The following is a 20,015-nucleotide window of genomic DNA, read 5'->3' as shown; positions in this document are numbered from 1 at the left end:
TGCCAGGTGCCTCTCAAGCTTTAAAACCTCCAGCTCCAGCTGCTCCATCGCCATATCCCTCTGCCGGCTGGTGTCCCAGGAGTAGCTGCAGCAAAAGAGCTGGGCGCTCACCTTCCCCACGTCCCACCATTGCTGTGCCGAGGGAAAGGCGGGCCACTGCCCCCGCCAGGCTAGCCAGGACTCCCGGAAGGATGCCATGAAGCCTACATCCTACATCAGGCTATTGTTAAAATGCCAGTAGGCTGGCCCCAGCCTCTGCACTCAGAGAGGCCTTCACAGCCACCAAATGGAAGTCCGTGAAGGGGTTGGCCAGATGCTGGAGGAGTGGGCCCGTGGTAGGTGGAAATGTGATAAATAAATGTCCAACCAGGAGTAGGGCGCCCGATCGTCCCCCCACCCGGATATAGGTGAAGGCGGTGGTGTTGTCTGGGTGGTGGTTGCGCCAGATGTCCACCAGGGAGTGGTGATCTATGATCTCCCTGAAGATGCCTGCTGCGGCCTGGAGGTTCTCAAGTCCTGAGCGATCCCGCTTCTCAAGGGTGGTGTTGAAGTCCCTTCCCAGGACCAGGCATTTGCGAGGATCCAGGGTGCTGAGGAAGGTGGTCGCCTGCTGATAAATGGTCCTCTGATACCCCCATTTCCACCCTGCGGTGCCTGAGCACTCTAGTGCCTGCCCTGTCCCCGAGCAGCCAGAGGGCAGGCCATGGGCATTTCTGATCCATGTGCACCCTCCTGCCCCCCCCCCCCGCCAGGCAGACACTGACCGGATCTCAGGCATGATGCTGGGATTCGGGTGGAGGTAGGTGAAATACTTGGTTGCCTCCAGCTGTAGCCCCTTGTCCTTGATGACGTCACTGGCGGTCTCATACACCCCATCCTGGAGCCCTGCAGGGTTTAGTGAGCAGTGGGAGCCCTGAATGGGGAATGTGGCTGTGAGGGCCCTAGCCTGGCGTGTGAGGAGGAGAGGGGACCAAGGCAAACAACTACCAGCAGGCAGGTCTCAGGAAAGGTTCAAGCAGAACCATGGCCATGGGGAAACATGGGAGCAGCTTGTGACCCCTGAGAGTTCAGGGTCTGGCAGCATCAGGGGGGACATGCAGTGGCTGTGGGGCGCAAGAGAAGGCAGCCATAGGCGTTACCGCAGATGCGAAAAGTCCGACTCCCGTTAATGGCGCCTGTGCTACCCAGAAAGGCCTGGTAGGCACCCAGGTTCCGGTAAAACGCTGCGTACATGTTGGTGTAGAAATCAGTTGTCTGATACCACTTACTGTGGGGACAGGGAGCTAAGTAGGAAACTCCCAATGGAATGAGTGATGTGCTGCTGTAACCTTGAGTAGGCTAGACTTGACTGCCCTTCTTCAGTGTCTAAAGAAACCCCCACTTCCACTGTAGTACTGGAGACCCAGAGTTTAGTCCGTAAGACATTTAAGCAAGAATTGCACAGTGTCAGGCTCCCTACATTCAAGTTCCAAAAGAATGAATTTAATTGAATGACTTTATAAAATTGTATGAAGAAACAATCTAATTCTTACAACAGAATACAGCTATTGTATACCCCACAAATTATACCTATAATTACAATAAACATAAGTAAAGAGAAAACTAAAAGTGAAATTTGAACAGTTCAGTCCACACACAGTAAGAAAAGACTGATAGGTCCTAAGAGCTTAGATTTGGTTCACCAAAGTCTCAGTTTGTGCCCATGATATCAAATCTGCACCATGTGTGAAGTCTCTCTCCACTTGCTTGTAGGGAATCCTCAGTTGGAGTCCAGGCAGACTTTTCCTCTGCTATGGCCACGGCTAGGTAGGCAGCCAGCTCACTGATTAACTAGTCAGTTAGCTCACAAGTGAACAGACTTAAAGAAACCCTATTACAAGAACATACCAAAAACCCTTGAGAATAACAATAGAAATGACTCTTTTCCCCACTGCTACATTTACAGAGGAGCTGAAGAATCACAAAGACTGAGAAAGTGAACTAGAACAGTTTGACTAAAATCAAAACAGCATTGAAAGCAGACAATTAACACAAGTTATTTTCCCTCTCAGGTTCCCCTAGCTCTAAGTAGCATTGGCCTGAGCCCATGGTAGAGGATTAACATCACCACCTGCTGCAAAGTGCTGCAGAGTGAGGAACAGCAGCTAGGCCTCTACTCCTGGCTTAGCTGCTTCCAGCTCACACGGGCCTTAGAAAAGCATCTGTCCCGCCTGCTTGCTCATGAAGTCTGACCCCAAACTACTAGACCCAACTCCAGAAGTGTCTGGGTGCAGTGCTGAATCTGCCCCATAACACTCAACTCACTCCTACCTCCCCCCATAGGGGTCTCTTAAAGAGATAGCTCCCTATTAAGTGCATGGGTTACACTGCCACCCCACCCTGAGCCAGCCTGGCCCCTGGTGTGATGCCCTCTGATGGGAAAGGGCCCCAAATCCCAATCCCCCCCCCCCATCAGCCAGCCTGGCCCCCTCATATCCAGCTCCCCCTCCAAGAAAGGTCCAGGTCCCATTCTTCACCCCATTGAGTCAGCCAGGGCCCAGGTGTAGTGCGGTGGCTATGGGGTGGCACCTCTGTGTGGCCTGGTGAGGATGGCTTTGAGCTCAGGCCACAAATCCACCAGCACCTCATGCTCTGCCTGGTTCCAGCTGTTTATGTTCATCACAGCACCATGGACCTGCCAGAGACTGGAGGGAGGGGTATCAGAGCTGGGGGAGGGGCAGCAGTCCCCCCTCCCACGAGTCAGGCAGAAACCCCCAAGTTTTACCAGAGTTTCAAGAGTTGTGATCTTTTGCACCGTGGCAGAGATTTTTGCCCTTCTCCAAAATGGCCGCCTTCTCCCCTCCCTGCTGATGCCACAGGCTGCCCTTAGTGAAGATGGCCACATGTGATGAAAGGGGTGTTTTTTGGATTATTTTTATGAATCCTATGTATGCCTCAGTTTCCTCCATGCGTTGCCTGGCTCCCCAGTGTGTGTGGGGGGAACTAAGTGTGGCCTCAGGGCAGCCTAAGAGACATGGGGAGCAGGCGGGTCACCCCCTGGGTTAGGCCGAATAAATTCAGTTGTCCAGGAATTGGCTGAACTGACCCAGATCGGAGCAGAGCTCAGCTCCAGGACAGAGGCCTGTCAGGAGTGGGGAGAAAGCTCCAGTGAGACCATGTGCCAGTGGGCTAACAAACCCTTCCCTGGTTGGAAAAGCTGCCTGGTGTCTCTGCAAACATTGGCCATACGAACCATCTAAACATCCTGGGGGGAAGCAGGTCAGTGGTAAGGGTACATGCAGGGGCGGTAATGACCATGGGAGGCAGGGCAGGGATGTGGGGACGGAGTGGGGGCAGCGGCACAGGGATCATAGGAGTCAGAGCAGTCATGGGGGCACACGCCCTCCTAACTCTGGGGTTTATTTTCCTTATTGGTGGCCCTTGGGGGGGGGGGGGGGAGAAGAGGCTGGTAATTCCCCCAAGTACACTTGAGGCGTGATAGGCTGGCATGGAGCTAGCTGGCTATACTGGGTGAGCAGCAGGTATTGGTGCTGGGTTTGGACTTTGGGAGATACAAGGATTAAGTGCTGCGGGGAACAGCCAGTGCCTGTGGGGACAGATCTGTTTCTTCATGCTGTCCCCTGACCCAGTGGTTGAGGGCCTGCCCATAGCCAGCCAATCCCCATCCTGTCCATAGGGAGAGAACTTTCTCCCCAACTCCCATCACTGTCCCAGGAAGTGGCACATGGGGGGCAAAAGACGGGTCCAGGGACCTCTCAGCTTTGCCAAAAGAACACATGCTATGGGCTGACCCTTCAATAACAAACAAGTCTGGCTGCGGCCCTGGTGATCATAGACCCTTCAATGACAAACCCAATGTGCATAGGAGTTGCTCACACTAAGGCAGAAATTTTTATCTTCTCAGAGCAGCATTTCCTGTGGATTCTCCTCTCCCTCTAAGTAGCAGAACTTCCTGCAGTTAATTGAGGTTTTCAAGCTAAAAATCACTTTTCATGAGAATTTGCACAAGTGTTGCTAGGATCTTCCCAGACCCAAGCAATGGTGGGTCCAGACCTCAACGGAGTGACATTTCTAAGAGGCAACTCATTTTCACACTATTTTTTCCTCAAAATTTTTTAAAATTTGTGTTTGATAGTCAAGACCCTACTGTGAGAGGCTTCAGAACTTGGTTAGTGTTGTGTAATGGGCAAATCACATGTAAAGAGTTCTGAGGTAAACCACGGTTTTCTGTGGAGTTAATATGGAGTCTGTGAACTCTGACCCCTGGGCTCCATTTTGTCACCTCGCCTGTGAACAACCAAGGTCCTGGGCCTGCACTAGCTCTGGCGGGATGGGACTGTTTTTTCCTGCCAAAACCAGCACCCAACATTCCATCACCTCAGAACTTTTCCTGCCCAAGAGACTATATAAGGCGCCACTTAGCGCTTGCCTGTGGCTGTCTGAGACCGTGTTTTCGGTACGGGCCTCCACGCTGCCCAGACCGACCCTCCATGGGCAGCAGCACTCCCGAGACGAGGGTGAGGAAGGAAAAGCCTGCGTGGCGCATCAACAACATCTTCCTAAGGAGAAAGCCACTGACTTGTCGCGAATCCTGCAGCCGAGTGACCCTCTTCCTCGAGGGCTTCTCCACTGGCGAAATGGCCATCCTTCGCGGGACTCCCCAGAGTTTCCTCCTCAAAGGCTTCAACTTAGCCGGAGAGTCGTAGGTCCTGGACCTCGTTGCCGCGCTCTCATCAGCAGCACCTGCATTGTAGGTAGGACACAGGTCTCCGTTTGGGGGTAGTTTTACGGAGCCACGGGGAAGTTTGATAAGGTTGGAAACTGAGCTTCAAGCTTCGGGCATCAGTCACTGTTCACTGTAGAGTGCGTGTGTTTATTGACCCCTTTGTCCCAACGCTGATACAGTTCCCTTGCTTATACTTTACCTACTGTCTCCTCTTTCTTTGTATTGATGTGAGTTTGGTTAGTCAGCAGGTGACACATCCTGGAAAATAGGTGGATCTGCACCTTCGGAGAAGGGGCTTTCTTATTTTTATTCCCTCTGTAGTTTAAAGGGAATTGTCTTCCTCCCCTGGGCTGTGTCCAGACTCAGGGGTTTTTTCGGGAAAAGTAGCCTTTTTCCGAAAAAACTTCCCCTGCATCCAGACTCAAGCCGCGTTCTTTCGAAATTAAATCGAAAGAACGCGGCTTTTCTTTTGATGGCGGTAAACCTCATTTCACGAGGAAGAACGCCTTCTTTTGAAAGTTCCTCTTTCGAAAGAAGGCGTTCTTCAATGTAAATAGGGCTTCTTCAAAAGAGAGCATCCAGACTCACTGGATGCTTTCTTTCGAAAAAGCAAGCCGCTTTTTCGAAAGTTCCGTGTGCAGTCTAGACGCTCTCTTTCGAAAGAGGCTTGCAGTCTAGACATAGCCCTGGAGGTCACATTTTCTGGCGACCACAGCAGGGCCTGTTTGGGAATAAACCACCCATTTTGGTCCTGTGAGCGTTCGATATTGGGTTTTTGTTTGTGACCGTGACTAACGGCCCAACTGACTCGGGAAGGGAGTGGTTTGGGTAAAAACCTCCCCTCTCCGAAACCGGTGGCAAAGGGATGGAATTTAATTCCGTCCTACAGAAATCCTGCCTCAGTGGTCAGGGTTGTAGGGATGCCTGGCCCCCTCACCGATAAGCCGTTAGCAGTGCTGGCAGGCCCCTTACTGGTGTTTAGTGTCCCTCTATGAAGGCGTGGACATGGGGCCATACTGGGCCCTATAAGGGTTGCCACCTTTCTTAAGCTGGCAATAATTAAGGTTGGAGGGGTGAGCTACCTCTACTGTTCCCAGTAAGCTAAGTGCTTGGGGGGAGGGGGGTGGCAGCTGCCCAGGAGACATTCAGGTGCCACCCAGCTGATTAGCACAATGGCCAAGGTGGCCACAGACAGCAGCCTGTGTCTTTACTGGTGGTGCACAATCACACATGCCTTGGTGCACTTAAGAAAAATTTATTCTGCTCATGGATGGACAAAATTAGAGAGAATATTGGCTATCACCTCCTGAAAATTGGAAATGGCTTTCTTAGGCCATAAGAGCTGCAATATTTTGCTGGGCCCTGCTTTATTGCTAGGGTCTTATTTGGAAGCAGTTTTCTTTTATGGCCTTTCTGTCATCTTTTGCGATGTAGCCTTTTGCAAAGGTCAGTAAGCTATCAAGCCTGCCCAAGACAGATTGCCGTTGTTTTTGCAACTTTTCTGTTAGCTAAAGGTTTAATGGGACCCAAGGAGACAAACCCTTTAACTGCTTTTAGTTCCAAGTTAGATTAAATGAACTCGGACTTTTGAAGCAGGAGGCCTTCCACTTAAGATATCCCATTGGAACAAAAACTGGAGTCCTCACCCTCTCAGTGTTTTGAGGAAGACCTGCCTAATACTCAGGGATGCACATTGGCTCTTATAGTGACTACCATAAGGAGATATGATCAGATATTGCTGGTGATCAAGCAAGAGAGTAAGGCCCTCACCCCAGAGCAAGTAGGGCTCTTGGGAATCAGATGGGACCTTGAAATAAGGAAACTGTATTAAATTAGTTGGCTGAACTGTAAGTGACAGCAAATCTTAGTCAAGATGATGTAATGACACTTAAGAAAATGTATGTCCACGGAGGAATTTGCTATTCTACCCTATGGAACGCTAGTTGATATGAATGCTGATCAGTCAACTGTATATAAAAGTATATTGAACTTGTACTTCCCTAATGAGAATATTATGAGTAAGGCATATGCTGAAAGGCAAACACTAGATGAACACCCAGAAAAGTACATTTTATGAAAAAAAATTAGTGTTTTGGTTGGCTGGTGTGGGAGTGAACTAGGGAAGGAATAGCACAGTTGAGTAATTGATTAACTGATAAGCAAAAGATTATAGGTTAATGCTATGGACTACATGCATCCCCCCCCCCCCCCCGGGCAGTAATTTTTTTAGCAGTCTGGTCAGCAGCCTTGCTCAGTTCTGGGTCGCGCTGGGTTCAGGAGCACAGACCACCACTCCCTCCCTCCCTCCCTCCCTCCCTCCGTGCCCCCCTCTCCCCCGGTCAAGGGCTGCTGCCACCTCTGTATCAGAGGCAACATCATGGGACAACAGTCAGCCAGTCTGTGAGGCGAGCTGGCTTTTAAACTGGCTCCTCTTGTGGACCAGCTCCTGCTTGGCATCCTGCACTGCTGCCGTGGATACGGAAGCAGCAGCACGGAGTGACAGAGGGCTCCTCGGGAGTGGGGCCAGAGCCCACTGGCTGCCACCCCTCTGACCAGGAACTATAGAATAGTTGAGTAACCAATAAGAATTCATGAGGTTAATCAACTATTCAGCTGACCGATTTATTTAACATCCCTAGTGTGAACAATGGTGGTGTGATTGACTGGGATATCCTGGAACTGAGGGAGTTGTTTGTATGGTTTGTTAGCCAGTATAAGGCTGAGACTAGACTTCCCCACAATACCTCCTGCCTAATTTTTGGTCTATTGCTTTGATTTAGGATTGCACTGGGAGCCCCCAGGCTGGGCCCGCTTTGGCCTTTTCTCTGCTCTGTGTCTCTCAGCCCTGTCCCAAGGCCCTGGGATGTTTGGTGTCTATTTGCTGTGGCCAGGATTTCACAGGGGCCACTATCAGCACAGGGGAGCATCCATGGGGTGCTAGCTGGGCAGGTTTCCACTACCCCAAGATGGAAGCCCCTTGGCATGGGGCTGTCATGGTTCATTCCCCGCCAGGAGCAACGCAATCAGTATCTGCCCTGACTCAGCTTGATGCGTGACACTCAACTTGAATCCAGGCTCGGAGTCATCAGGCTGGTCTGGCAAAGCTAAGCTGAAGGCTGGGGCCCTGCTGGCAGCACAGCTGCCTCAATATCCAGCTCTTTGGGATCCATCTTGGCTTGTCTCTGTGAGTTCCTGGGAGGCTGAGTTTCTGGGGTTCTCCAACACAGTTGCCTCCCTCACACCCTGTCTTTTGGTTCCAAGCTGCAGTGTTGCTGTGTCCACGTCTCCCACTCCCTTGTCTCCCAGGTGGCCAGCACTAAGTGACGGGCAAACTGCAGCATTAATGCCGCCTAGAAATTTCAAGGGCCCTTCCCAAATGTGGAGCCCAGCAAAACTGCCAGGTCCGAACACCAGGCAGTGAGGAGTCCAGGGGCTGGCCTATGGTGCGGCTGTACAGAATGGGGGAGGAGTTTGCTAGAGCAGCTCGGCAGAGCTGGGTGTGAGACGTGGTGGTTTCAGGGGCTGTTCTCCCTCAGCAGAGTAAAGCCCATTTCCTGCTCTGTGGGATCAAAGGAAAGGTGCCAGGGTAGCCTGGGATCCAGGTTGCCTCATTGTGAGTTGTGCACATTGTGTCACTACTGGGGCAGTGGGTCTGGCAAGGGACTGTCAGGAGGTAGGTGAGCCCACGGGAGAGGTAAATGTCAGTTTTGTTGGAGATGGCGGCATTGTGCACCCAAGGGGGGGTGAGGCTGAGGGGGGTACAATTGAGCAGCTGTGGGTGGAGCAGGCTGGGGCCGTGTGTACACTGGAAATGCTGCAGCCCCAGTTCTGCACGGGGCTTAGCTCAGCGTAACCACGTCCTTCCGGAGGGGGGATTTTCACTGGCTCAGTGTAACTCTCGGTAGTGTTGACCAGCCCTTAGTGTCCGTCTGCTAGGTTAGCCTATGGAGCCCCTGCTCAGTGCATTAGTTTATGGCCCTCTAACTTGGTGGTAGTTTTGACATGTGAAAAGACACCAGTGTCTTCTCCCTACCCTCCACCATCCCCTCCAACATACAGCCTTTTTCCTGCCCCAAATTTCCATGTCCCCCTCTTTTTCTTGTTCCACTGAGTTACAAACAGTTTGAAGGCAGCTGTGCACAGTACATTGGTAGGTGCTTATGTGAAGAAAATCTATTCTTTCAGAGGTTGAGTGGCTGTATTTTGGAAAAACTTCAACAAATAGTTTAGTAGCACTTTGAAGACTAACAAAACATGTAGATGGTATCATGAGCTTTCATGGGCACAGCCCACTTCAGATCGAAATCTTATTCAAATGACCTCAAATGTGGGTCACTAACCCTGCGTTGTAACCCCAGGAGGTGCTCCAAACTGGAAGACAATCCAAGTAAGCATGGAGATCATAGAGAACTCAGAAAAATTGGTTTTAAAAAGAAGCCTTTTTCTATTGTAACCATAGCCAACCTGGCACCCAGCTGTCATATTATATGAAATGAGCACCAGCTACTTTGCTGTTTCCAGATCCCTGGCCTGGGATAATCCTGCAAATATGGTGGCTCTGAGCAGTGTGATGGGGTCCATGACATCCACTGAAGGAGTGCATCCCATGGCAATGATGCAGCTTGGGACAATAGCTCCATTTGTCTTGGGTGCGCTCAGTCTTCCTCCTCTGGCCAGTTCTCAGGAGCCTGTGCTATGCACTGAGCCTGGTAGGTCTCAGCTCCTCACTCCACTCTAGTGGTGTAGTTTTGGTGCATGCTTCCAGGATGGCTACACTCTGCTCCCTGCTATTGGGACAGGGCTTCCCTGGATTCTGGCTGGCACTGGGGGCAGGGAAAGGAGGTCAGGGTTCCCCACATCCCAGGACACATGAGAAGAGACAAGGAAAAGGTAAAAAAACAAACCTGCAAAGTGCCATGGACCCACAGATCCTGGCCCCTGCATAGGGGTAGGGAGAGGGGCTCAAAAGGTTCTGAGGGGGGCCTCAGACACCCCCAGTGGGCAGGACCTTCCAATCTCAGGGCACATTGGGAGAGAGAATGTGGCTGATACTCATTTCCCTTCCCTGTTACCATCTCATCACCCCTCCCAATATCCAACTCCCTCACCGGAACCCCCTAATGCCTCTGATCTCCCCGTAAATCCCTTCCTTTTGCTGCAGTCTCATTCCCCTGCAGTCATATTTCCCCCTCCCAGCAAGCCCTCACTCATGGCATTTATTTATTTGTTACTTCAGGTGACACTTAACCTAGTATTTGCTGTCCTGCAGGTACAGTGTCCCCAAAGCATATGATTAAAAACCCCTTTAGCAGGGGAAAGATGTCATAGCGGGAACAGCTCGTTCTCAGACTTCCGCAAAGGGGCAGAAGTGAACTTACAGCCATTTAACCACCATGGGGCCGTAACACCTCTGAGTCACAGGGCACTATGGCTGGCATAGAGCTGTATTGGGTGGGAGGTTTTTATAGTTGCTAAGCTACCTGAGAGCCAAGGAAGGGTCAGCAAAGGGGAACTGGGCTACTGGACACTACGTGCTTAGGACTTAGGGCAGACAGTTGTGGTAGATACACCCAAGAATAGGGTCTTAGCAAATTCATGACTGAGAAAAATGTGTTATGGAGCATGAAATCTGATCTCCTCCATGAGGTCTGGCTGTTGAGGGTGTCTGTCATCGTTAGCTTTCTGCAGCTGTTACCTTTACAAAGTGGACAACCAGCTCTCCAGGAGACCCCTCTGAAGGTAGTGCTGTTGCCAGCAGCTGCTTAGAACTATGGGTGGCAATCCTATGACTTGCTGCCAACCCTGAATGTCCTTCAGCCTGCCCCCATGGCTGGTGGGTGAGGAGACTCTTGGTTTCAACACCATCAAATTTCAAATTAAAGTGCATGAACTTTATGATTTATTAAAATCCTATGACTGTGCAATATACCAAAATGGACCATATATTTGGTGGGACATAGTCCCTGAGGCTGGTAAATGTGATGGAGAGGTGCTGGAGAGATCAGAGATGTTTCTGGCTCCACTGGGCAATATGCTGAACCCAGAGTTTTCCTGGCCACCCTGTTGGCCTTCAGCCCTGCCCCATGGAAGTTACTGAGCCAGGGGACTTAGGTGGGGCGGTGGCTGCCGCTGAGCCAGTGTGCCCTGGCAGAGGCTGGCGCTGTCCCTGGGGTGTGGATAATGCAATGGCACAGGCTGGGCTGGCGCTGGAAGCCCTGGCTCTCCTGCAGCTTCTGTATAGGTTGGTTTTCCGGCTCCACAAGGTCATAGATGCGCATGCGTCTGCTTTGCTGTCTCAGTAATGACCACCTGCATGTAGCCACGGCCACGGTACTGGGGCAGGATGTAGCCGTGCATCATGGCACCAAAGGTGTCCAGGAGGCTCCAGCTGACAGGATGGCTGCTGGCGTTCAGGAGGCAGAAGCTGGGGAAGTAGAGGACCAGATTGGCCAAATATTGCCAGCTCTGCTTGGTACCCCCATAGGGCCATGTCTCATTCAGCAGGTCAGTGTGGGATGTCCAGGAACGATAGCCTCATGGTAGAGTCCCGCCTGAGAGAGGAGAGAGGGGCAGGGTTGCACCAAGGAGGAGGGAGGAATTGTTGGGCTCAGGGGGTAGGGTATGGGAAATGGAGCCTCTCCCCTCCGGGGGGGCATCAGCTCCAATCAGACCTTGGGGCTGCAGAATTTGCTGGCTCATGGAAGTGGGGAAGATGAGGTCTTGCCCCACTAATGCAGGTGGGCGTAGTGCTGTCATGTCCCTGATCAGCAGGTCTCAAAGGGGTGGTCCCTTCAACATGGCAGCTTCTCCCCATTCCCAGAGCCTTCTCTGTGGGCCTGAGTAAGGCACCAAAGTCCTAATGAGCTTTGGGAAGGGTGGGCAGCCCTACCCTGGGGGACCCTGTGGCTGGCTAAGCCATGGCATGAGGCAGGTGGCTGGGGGCTTTCCGTTCTCTGCCTGGGCTGCTTGCCACAGTGCAGATTTGGGGCAGGGTGGAATTCAGGCAGCTCTTGGGGAAGGGCATCATTTGTTATTGAGCAAGGGAGGCCATTGCCACCTAGTGGTGGTCTTGCCCCCTCCCCCACAGATCTATCTGCTCGGCTTTTTGCACCAGCAGCCTTTGCAGGATGCACCTGCAATGATATTTCAAAAGGGCTGTTTGAACATGACACCGCTAGTCTTGCGGAGACAGGAGCCCTATCTCCACCATGCTCAGCCTGAGCTCTCTAGTACCTGCTCTATCCCTGAGCAGCCAGACATTTCTGATCCATGTGTACCCACAAGCAAACACTGACCGGATCTCAGGCATGGTGCTGGGTTCTGGGTGGAGGTAGGTGAAGTACTTGTATGCCTCCAGCTGTAGCCCCTTGTCCTTTGCAATGTCCCGGGAAGTCTTGTACACCCCGTCCTGGAGCCCTGCAGGGGTTATTGATAGGCCGTGAGCAGTGGGAGCCCTGAATGGGTAATGTGGCTGTGGGGGGCCAGCTTGGCATGTGAGGAGGAGAGGGGACCAAGGCAAACCATCAGCAGGCAGGTCTCAGGAAAGGTTCAAGCCCTGAGGCCATGGGGCTGTGAGGGAGCAGCTTGTGACACCTGAGAGTTCAGGGTTTGGCAGTGTCTGGGGGTGCAGGGTTTGCCCTGATGCTGGGGGGAGGGGCATGCAGTTGCTGTGGGACGCAAGAGAAGGCAACCCCAGGCATTACCATAGATGCAGAAGGTCTGACTCCAGTTAATGGCTCCTGCACTGCCCAGCAGGGCCTGGTAGGCACCCAGGTCTGGTAAAATGCCGCGTACATGTTGGTGTAGAAATCAGAGTCGTCTGATGCCACCTGCGGTGGGGACATGGAGCCAAGTGGGACACTCCCAATGGAATGACTGATCTCCCTTCCCCCCCCCACCCAGCCAGCCTGGTCCCCACCATAGTGCCCCTTAATAGGAGAGGCCCCAAATCCCAATCCTGGCCCCCCTCCAGCCAGTTTGGCCCCCTCCCTGGGGCAGATAAGAGCCAGCTCCCCCTCCGGGGAGAGGGCCAGATCGCATTCCTCATCCCATTGAGCCAGCCAATCCCTGAGGTACAGCACAGGGCCTGTGGGGGCACCTCTCTGCATGGCCGGGTGATGACAGCTTTGAATTGGGGCCACGAATCCACCAGCACCTCGTGCCCAGCTGGGTTCCCGCGGTTTATGTTCATCACAGCACCATGGACCTACCAGAGACCGGAGGGAGGGGTATCAGAGCTGGGGGAGGGGCAGCAGTTCTGACTCCCACGAGTCTGTCAGGAGCCTCCCAAGTTTTAACAGCAATTTCCAGTCTCTCATGTTCTCCTGCACCTTAATGGAGATTTTTGCCCTTCTCCAAAATGGCCGCCTTCTCCCCTCCCTGCTGATGCCACAGGCTGCCCTAAGTCAAGAAGGCTACGTGACAAAACCGGTGTGTGTGTGTTTGGACTATTTTTATTAATCCTATGCGTGCCTCAGTTTCCACCTTGCATTGCCTGGCTATCCAATGTGTGTGAGGGAGGGACTAAGGGTGTGTCTAGACTACATGGCTCCGTCGACAGAGCCATGTAGATGAGGTTTCTAGACATAGGGAAATGAAGCGGCGATATAAATAATCGCTTCTTCATTTACATAAAAATGGCTGCCGTGCTGTGCCGATCAGCTGTTTGGCGGCACAGCGCGGTAGTCTGGATGCTCCGTTATGCCTCGTGGAATGGTTCCCTATGTCTAGAAACCTCATCTACGTGCCTCCGTCGATGGAGCCATGTAGTCTAGACATACCCTAAAGTGTGGCCTCAAGGCAGCCTAAGAGATATTGGGGGACAGGCGGGACACCACCTTGGCTGGATAGAGTGAAGACAGTCATTCAGGAATTGGCTGAACTGATCCAGACCCCATGACTCAAGGACAGCCGCTTTCTGGCAGGCAGCCGAACAGAGCCCTGCTCAGGGACAGAGGCCTGTCAGGAGTGGGGGAAAAAGGTCTCACCAGAGCTACCTGAGGAAGATCTGACATGTGCCAGCAGTTAATGAGCAATTCCCTGGTTGGAAAAGCTGCTGAGTATCTCTGCAAACACTGGCCATATGAATCATCTAAACACAGGGGCTGTGTCTAGACTGCATCCCTTTTCCGTAAAAGGGATGCAGATTAGACACATCGCAATTGCAAATGAAGCTGGGATTTAAATCCCCCCCACTTCATTTGCATAAACATGGCTGCCACTTTTTTCCGTCTCGGAGCTTTGCCAGAAAAAAGCGCCAGTCTAGACGGGGATCTTTCGGAAAATAAAGCCTTTTCCGAAAGATTCTTTATTTTAAGAGGAATAAGGGATCTTATGGAAAAGGCTTTATTTTCTGAAAGATCCCTGTCAAGACTGGCGCTTTTTTCTGGCAAAGCTCCAAGCTGGAAAAAAGTGGCAGCCATGTTTATGCAAATGAAGCAGGGGGGGGGTTAAATTTCATTTGCAATTGCGATGTGTCTAATTTGCATCCCATTTACGGAAAAGGGATGCAGTCTAGACACAGCCATAGTGTGGGGAGTAGGTCAGTGGTTATAGTATGTGCAGGGCTGCAATGGCCATGGGAGGCAAGGCCGGAATGAAGACACAATGGCCGGGGGAGCTAGGGCAGCAATGGGACCGCAGTGGATGGAGGAGGCAAGGCAGAGATGGGGCTGCAGTGGCGGGGGAAGGCAGCACAGCCACGGGGGCACAGAGGGGCAATGCCTAAGCACACCTGGGTTCAGGGACTGGTACCCAGCAATGACCACAGAAAGGGGGAAGCGGAGCCAAGTCTCATCTCATCCCCCACCCACCCTCCTGATCCTGGGGTTTATTCTCCTCCTTGGTGATCTCTGGGGCTGGTGGCCCACAATATGGGGTATGAGAGAAGGGGCTGGTGATGCCCCTATACACTTGAGGAGGGAGGCAGAGCTGTCAGCTCTCTGATAGGCTGACATGGAGCCAGCTGGCTACGCTGGGTGAGCAGCAGGAATTGATGCTGGGTTTGGACTTTGGAAGACACAAGGGTTGAGTGAGGTGGGGGCAGCTAGGAGAGCAGCCAGTACTTGTGGGGATGGACCTGCCCTCTCCGTTCTATCCACTGTCCCAGCGATTGGAGCCTGCCCACAACAAACCAATTCCCGCCCTATCCCTGGGGGAGGAGGGGGGGAGATAACTTTCTGCCCACTCCCATCTCTGCCCCAGGATGCAGTGCATGGGGCAAGATGGATCCAGATCACCGGCAGTGTCTCAGGCAGGCCCCTCCACAGTGTCCCTTCCAGCAGCCGCAGCTTGGAGGAGCAGCTCAGGATCAGCATCGCCGGTGGGGATAAGCCCAGCCCTCCTGTGCATGGCCAGGGCCCCTGCATGACACCCAGCTGCTGCTCCATGGTGGGCAAGGCCCAGGCGCATGGTCCCTGGGCTCCCTCTCTCCCCACCCCTCCGTACACATAAGGGGAGCATGATGGCACTCACATGTGGAGCCCTCCTCGGCCTCGGACGACACAGCCGATGTACTCTGTGAGGTGCCTCGGGGGTCCTGGGTCCTGGGCAGGCTCCCTGCAGGCTCCTGGCTCTTGGTGTCCTCCTCCTCCTCCTCGGAGTCAGGGACGAGTCCCTCTGCCCCGGGGTCGATCACCACCCGGGGGGCATGGACGGTGTGAACCCCCAGGATGCAGTCGAGGGCCTCAAAGTGGGGGCAGGTCTCCGGGTTGGCCTCTGGCTGGAAGGCCCTGGAGTAGGACTGTCGCAAGTCCTTAATTTTGCAGCGGACCTGCTCCCAGGTCCTCATGTGGCCTCTGGTGGCCAGGCTGGCAGCAATGCGGCTGTAGACGGCCGTGTTCCTGTGGATAGTGCGGAGATCATGGATGTTGGAGGCTTCCCCCCAAACCTTGATGAGGTCCATGATCTCCGCACTAGACCTGGCGGGCGCCCGCCTCTTGCGGCCCCTGCCTCTTGCGGCTCCGGGCAGGCTCCTGTGAGCCGCCTGCCTGGTCCCGGGAAGAGGGGGAGGGCTGGGTGGCAGCGGGTGGCTGGCTCATGCCATGCCAGGTGCAGGGTCTGCTGGCTGGGTGCTGGCAGGCTTGCAACTGGCACAAGTACCGTAGCCAGACCATGCCTCTTTAAGGGCTCCGAGGCTGGGAGGGGGGCAGAAGAGTTTCCCTGGTTGTGGCCACCAGGGCAACCTGGGAAGGGCTAGCCTCCCACTAGTTCGAATTAAGTGGCTACACAGCCCTGAATTCAAACTAGGCGTTAGTCCTCGTAGAATGAGGTTTACCTAGTTCGAATTAAGCGCTCCGCTAGTTCGAATTAAGTTCAAACTAGCGGTTTGCATGTATAGTGCATAGTAAAGTTAATTTGAACTAACGGCTGTTAGTTCGAATTAACTTTGTAGTGTAGACAAACCCTAACTCATTGGCCAGGAGAGTTAAATGTGAGGAGGAGAAGAGCGGGGGCTTCTCTTGGTCCGGACTGATGCTCCGATCTTGACAAGATACGTAGAAGACACCGCATCTTTTCCAGGACTTTTGTCCCATCCAGTTCTATACATTTTGCTGTGTCAGCTCTCAATCAATCACCATCGGTATTTTCGCATCTATTTGTCTGGAAGTCATTTTTCTTTGTCATCTGATGACAGTATGTTGATGCCTTCTTCCCAGTATTTGTCTAAAAGGGGTGCTTGCTCATAATTCCAAAGCCATCTAAATGTCCTGCACTGGTCTGTCTTATATTGGGCCCAATTGATGGTACTATGGCACCCCCGAGTCTTCCAGCTTCTTTAATCATCTGGATTTAAACTGCTGAACCTGCGGGTTATTTTTCTCCAAACACTCATATTCCACACTCATTCACTCCCCCTCCCCAGGAACTACACAATTGTGACATGGGAAAAGAGATACAATTGCCTTAGTAAGATATCAGTCTACTTCCAATACTAAGCTTCTGTGAGTACAAACTTTTAATCATTCAACATATTTTTTATAACACAATCTGTATGCTAATTACTTCCAAGAGCAACAGTATGAGCATGCTGAATCGCAATTATTCTTCTGATCTCTTTCTGCTTTGACATCAGATACAGAAACAAACAATGTGCCTGCTGGATCTTTATTAAGGGCCTAGAACAGTGTTTCTCAACTTTATTTAAAAAAAAAAAAAGTACCCCCAGTACTTATAGTTTTCAGATACACACAATTTTTTTCTACCGTTGCAATGTTTTTGTTTAAACAACTTAATCGTAGCCAGACGGGGGATGACATTTTTTGGTGTAAAAAGTACAAAAAAGCGCCGTAAAACTTAAAAGTTTTCTCCAAATTTCAGTTGTGTTGACATACATTCCCCCCCCCCCCCGACTTCTTTTGAGTACCGCTAAAGGTATTCGTACTACTGGTTGAGAAACACTGGCCTAGAAGACTATTCTTCCCTGCTAATCAGAGAAGGGCAGCTGGGCGAGTTATAGTTTAACATTTATTCTCACGCTAATCCATTAAGCAGATTACATAAAACATTCTTAAACTCTGTTGTCTACACCAGTATGGCTGCACTCTGCTGCCAGCCAGTAGGACAGGACTTCTGTGAATGCCAGCTCATACTGAGGACAGGGAAGTCAGATACCCCTTAAAGGGACAGTGTCCCCCAGATCCCACACACATGAGGGGAGACAATGGGTCAGACACCCCTCTAAAGCGTTATGGGCCCACATATCCTGGCTCCTGCATAAGGGGAGGTGAGCCACTCAGAGGAGCCCCCTTGAGGAAGAGGGGCCCCAAGATTGAGGGGGGGGGGCTCTGTTTCCACCAAAGGGACAGGTCTTCCCAATCCCAGGGCACACACTGGAAGAAAGAATGTGGATGATAGTCCCTCCCCTCCCTGCCACTATCATATCATCCCTCCCAATATCCAGCTTCCTCATCTGAACCCCCCCAATGCCTCTGATCTCCCCATAAATCCCTTCTTTTTGCTGCAGCCCCAGTCCCCTGCAGCCCTATTCCCCTGCCTCCTATTACCCTCTCCCAGCAAGCCCTCACTCATGACATGTTTTATTTGCTACTAGGTTAAGTGTAGCCTGAAGGATTCGCTGTCCTGCAGATACATTGTGCCCAAATCATAAGATTAAAAACCCCTTTGGCAGGAGAAGATGTTGCAGTGGGAACAGCTTGTTCTCAGATTTCTGCCAGGTGTCAAGGTGACCTTACTGCTATTTAACTATCCTGGGGCTGTATCACTCCTGAACCACAGGGCACTATGGTTGGCACAGAGTTGTATTGAGCGGGAGGTTGTTATGGTTGCTAGGTTCTCTATGTCTACACTGCAGGATTTTTCTAGGATACCAGAGGACACCACATCCAGAGAATGCATTTGCTCTTCTGCTTTTTTTTTCTTTTGGAAGCCCTGTCTTCCTCATTTGATAAGGAGAATGGATCTTCTGAAAGAGGGAGATTTTCCAAAATCTGGCCCAGCGTAGACAGGCCAAATTTCAGAAAAGCCTCTTCTGAAAAAAAAAATTGGAAAAAACGATGCAAAAGGCAGAGCGCATTTTGCATAGCTTTTTAAGAAAAAAAAAAAAGCTGTAGTGTAGGCCTGGCCAGAGAGCTAAGGAAGGGGGAGCTGGGCTGCCAGACATTCTGCCGTTAGGGTTAGGTTAGGTTCCACCCAGGGAGGCTGGTTATGGAGCTACAGTAGCTCGCCCCAAGAGTAGGATGTTACCAAATTCATGGCTGTGAAAAATGCATTGAGGAGCATGAAATCTGGTCTCCTCTATGAGGTCTGGCTGTTGCAGGGCATTTGCAGGATTGCTACTGTTAGCTTTCTGCAGTTGCTAGCAGCAGCACTTCATTTAGAAGGTGGGCGACCAATGAGAGCAGCAGCTGCTGGCTGGGAGCCCAGCTCTGAAGGCAGGACCTCCGCCAGCAGCAGCTCAGTAAATAACACCTCAGAAGTAAGGGTGGCAATTCTGTGGTCCCTCACCATAGCCTTCAACTTGCCTGATATTGCATCAGTAGACTCATTTCAGATTAAAATGCATGAAATCATGAAGCTGATGATTATTAAAATCCTATTAAATCGATCAAAATGGACCATGGATTTGCTAGTGCCTGGGATACATGCTGGAGAGACGGGAGATGTTGCTAGTTCCATTGGGTCCAATACCAAGCCTGGGGTTTACTTGGCCACCCTGTTGACCCTGAGCCCAGCTCCATACAAGCTGCAGGTAGGGGACTGAGGTGGGGTGGTGGCTGCCACTGGGCCAAGGTGCTCTAGCAGGGGCCATCACTGGCCCTGGTGTGTGGATAATGCTGTGGCACGGGCTTGGGTGACGCTGAAAACCCTGGCTCTCCTGCAGCCTCTGTGTAGGATGCTTTTCCTGCGCCACAAGGTCACAGATGGGGTGGGGTAGTGTAGTGAGCAGGGGTGGCCGCTCACTGACCCCTAGGGGGAAGAACCCCTCTTTGAGCCCAGGTGGCATGAGATAGGTCCTGCCCATTTAATTCCCCAGAGGCCCAGGGGTGGGGGCAGGGAGCATAAAAGCCCAGCCCAGGAGCTCAGTGGTGACCCAGCTGCCAGAGGAAGCGGAGGCCTGCCCTGAGCTCTCATGCCAGGAGGGCCCTGAGGATCTGGCAAAGACTGAAGACTGTCCCAGATCGCCGGGCCCAGGCTCCAAGGAGGAGACTTTTTTTATCCTACTCCAGAACGCAGAGTACCAGGCCTCCGAGAACCCGCACCTTGGGTTACCAGGTAGACCTCCACAAAATACCAGACACACTTCATCATGGGCGGGGGCTGGAGGCTGCGGGGCTGGCTGGGAGGAAGGAGGGTGGGAGGCAGGGTTGGGGGGTGATTGGGGGCCACGGGGCTGGCCAGGAAGAAGTGGGGAGCAGAGCTGATGGGGGGGGAGGGTGCAGCCACTGGCCACAGGCTGTGCCCCCGGCAGGAACTCCCTCTAGTTGCCAGTAGAAGCCAGGTGGGGATGGGGGGAGTGACTCGGAGCCACTCCCCCCTCCGGGCTTCTGTACCCAACCAGAGGCTCCCAGCTGGGAGGCGGAGCCGCGATTGGCACTGGGAGCCTCTGGTTGTGCGCAGAAGCTGGGCTGATCGGCTTTTGCACGTGACCACAGGACTCCCAGCGCCAATCACGGCCCTGCCTCCCAGTCACTCCCCCGCCAGGTTTCCATCTGGCACCCAGCCGGAAATTCAGAAAATACCGGGCATAGCACATGTCCGGTATTTTCTGAATTTTTCTACTGGACAGAGGGTGCAAATACCGGACTGTCACACCTGGCAACCCTACCCG

General features: G+C 52.4%; 1 pseudogene across 1 annotated transcript; it reads right to left on the bottom strand.

Moving 5' to 3' along the window:
- Nucleotides 1-10,833: 10,833 nt before the first annotated feature.
- On the bottom strand, nt 10,834-15,363 carry LOC142829323 (glycine N-acyltransferase-like protein 3; annotated as a pseudogene). Its single transcript, XR_016349739.1, has 5 exons — nt 14,965-15,363; nt 12,825-12,932; nt 12,430-12,555; nt 12,022-12,142; nt 10,834-11,277 (listed from the first exon to the last, which is right to left on the bottom strand). The product of XR_016349739.1 is annotated as a glycine N-acyltransferase-like protein 3 (transcript).
- Between the last annotated feature and the right edge of the window lie 4,652 nt (nt 15,364-20,015).

Source organism: Pelodiscus sinensis, chromosome 5 (assembly GCF_052426305.1).
Source record: "Pelodiscus sinensis isolate ZL-2025 chromosome 5, ASM5242630v1, whole genome shotgun sequence".
Lineage (NCBI taxonomy): Eukaryota > Metazoa > Chordata > Testudines > Trionychidae > Pelodiscus > Pelodiscus sinensis.
This window is presented reverse-complemented; position numbering and strand designations above follow the sequence as displayed.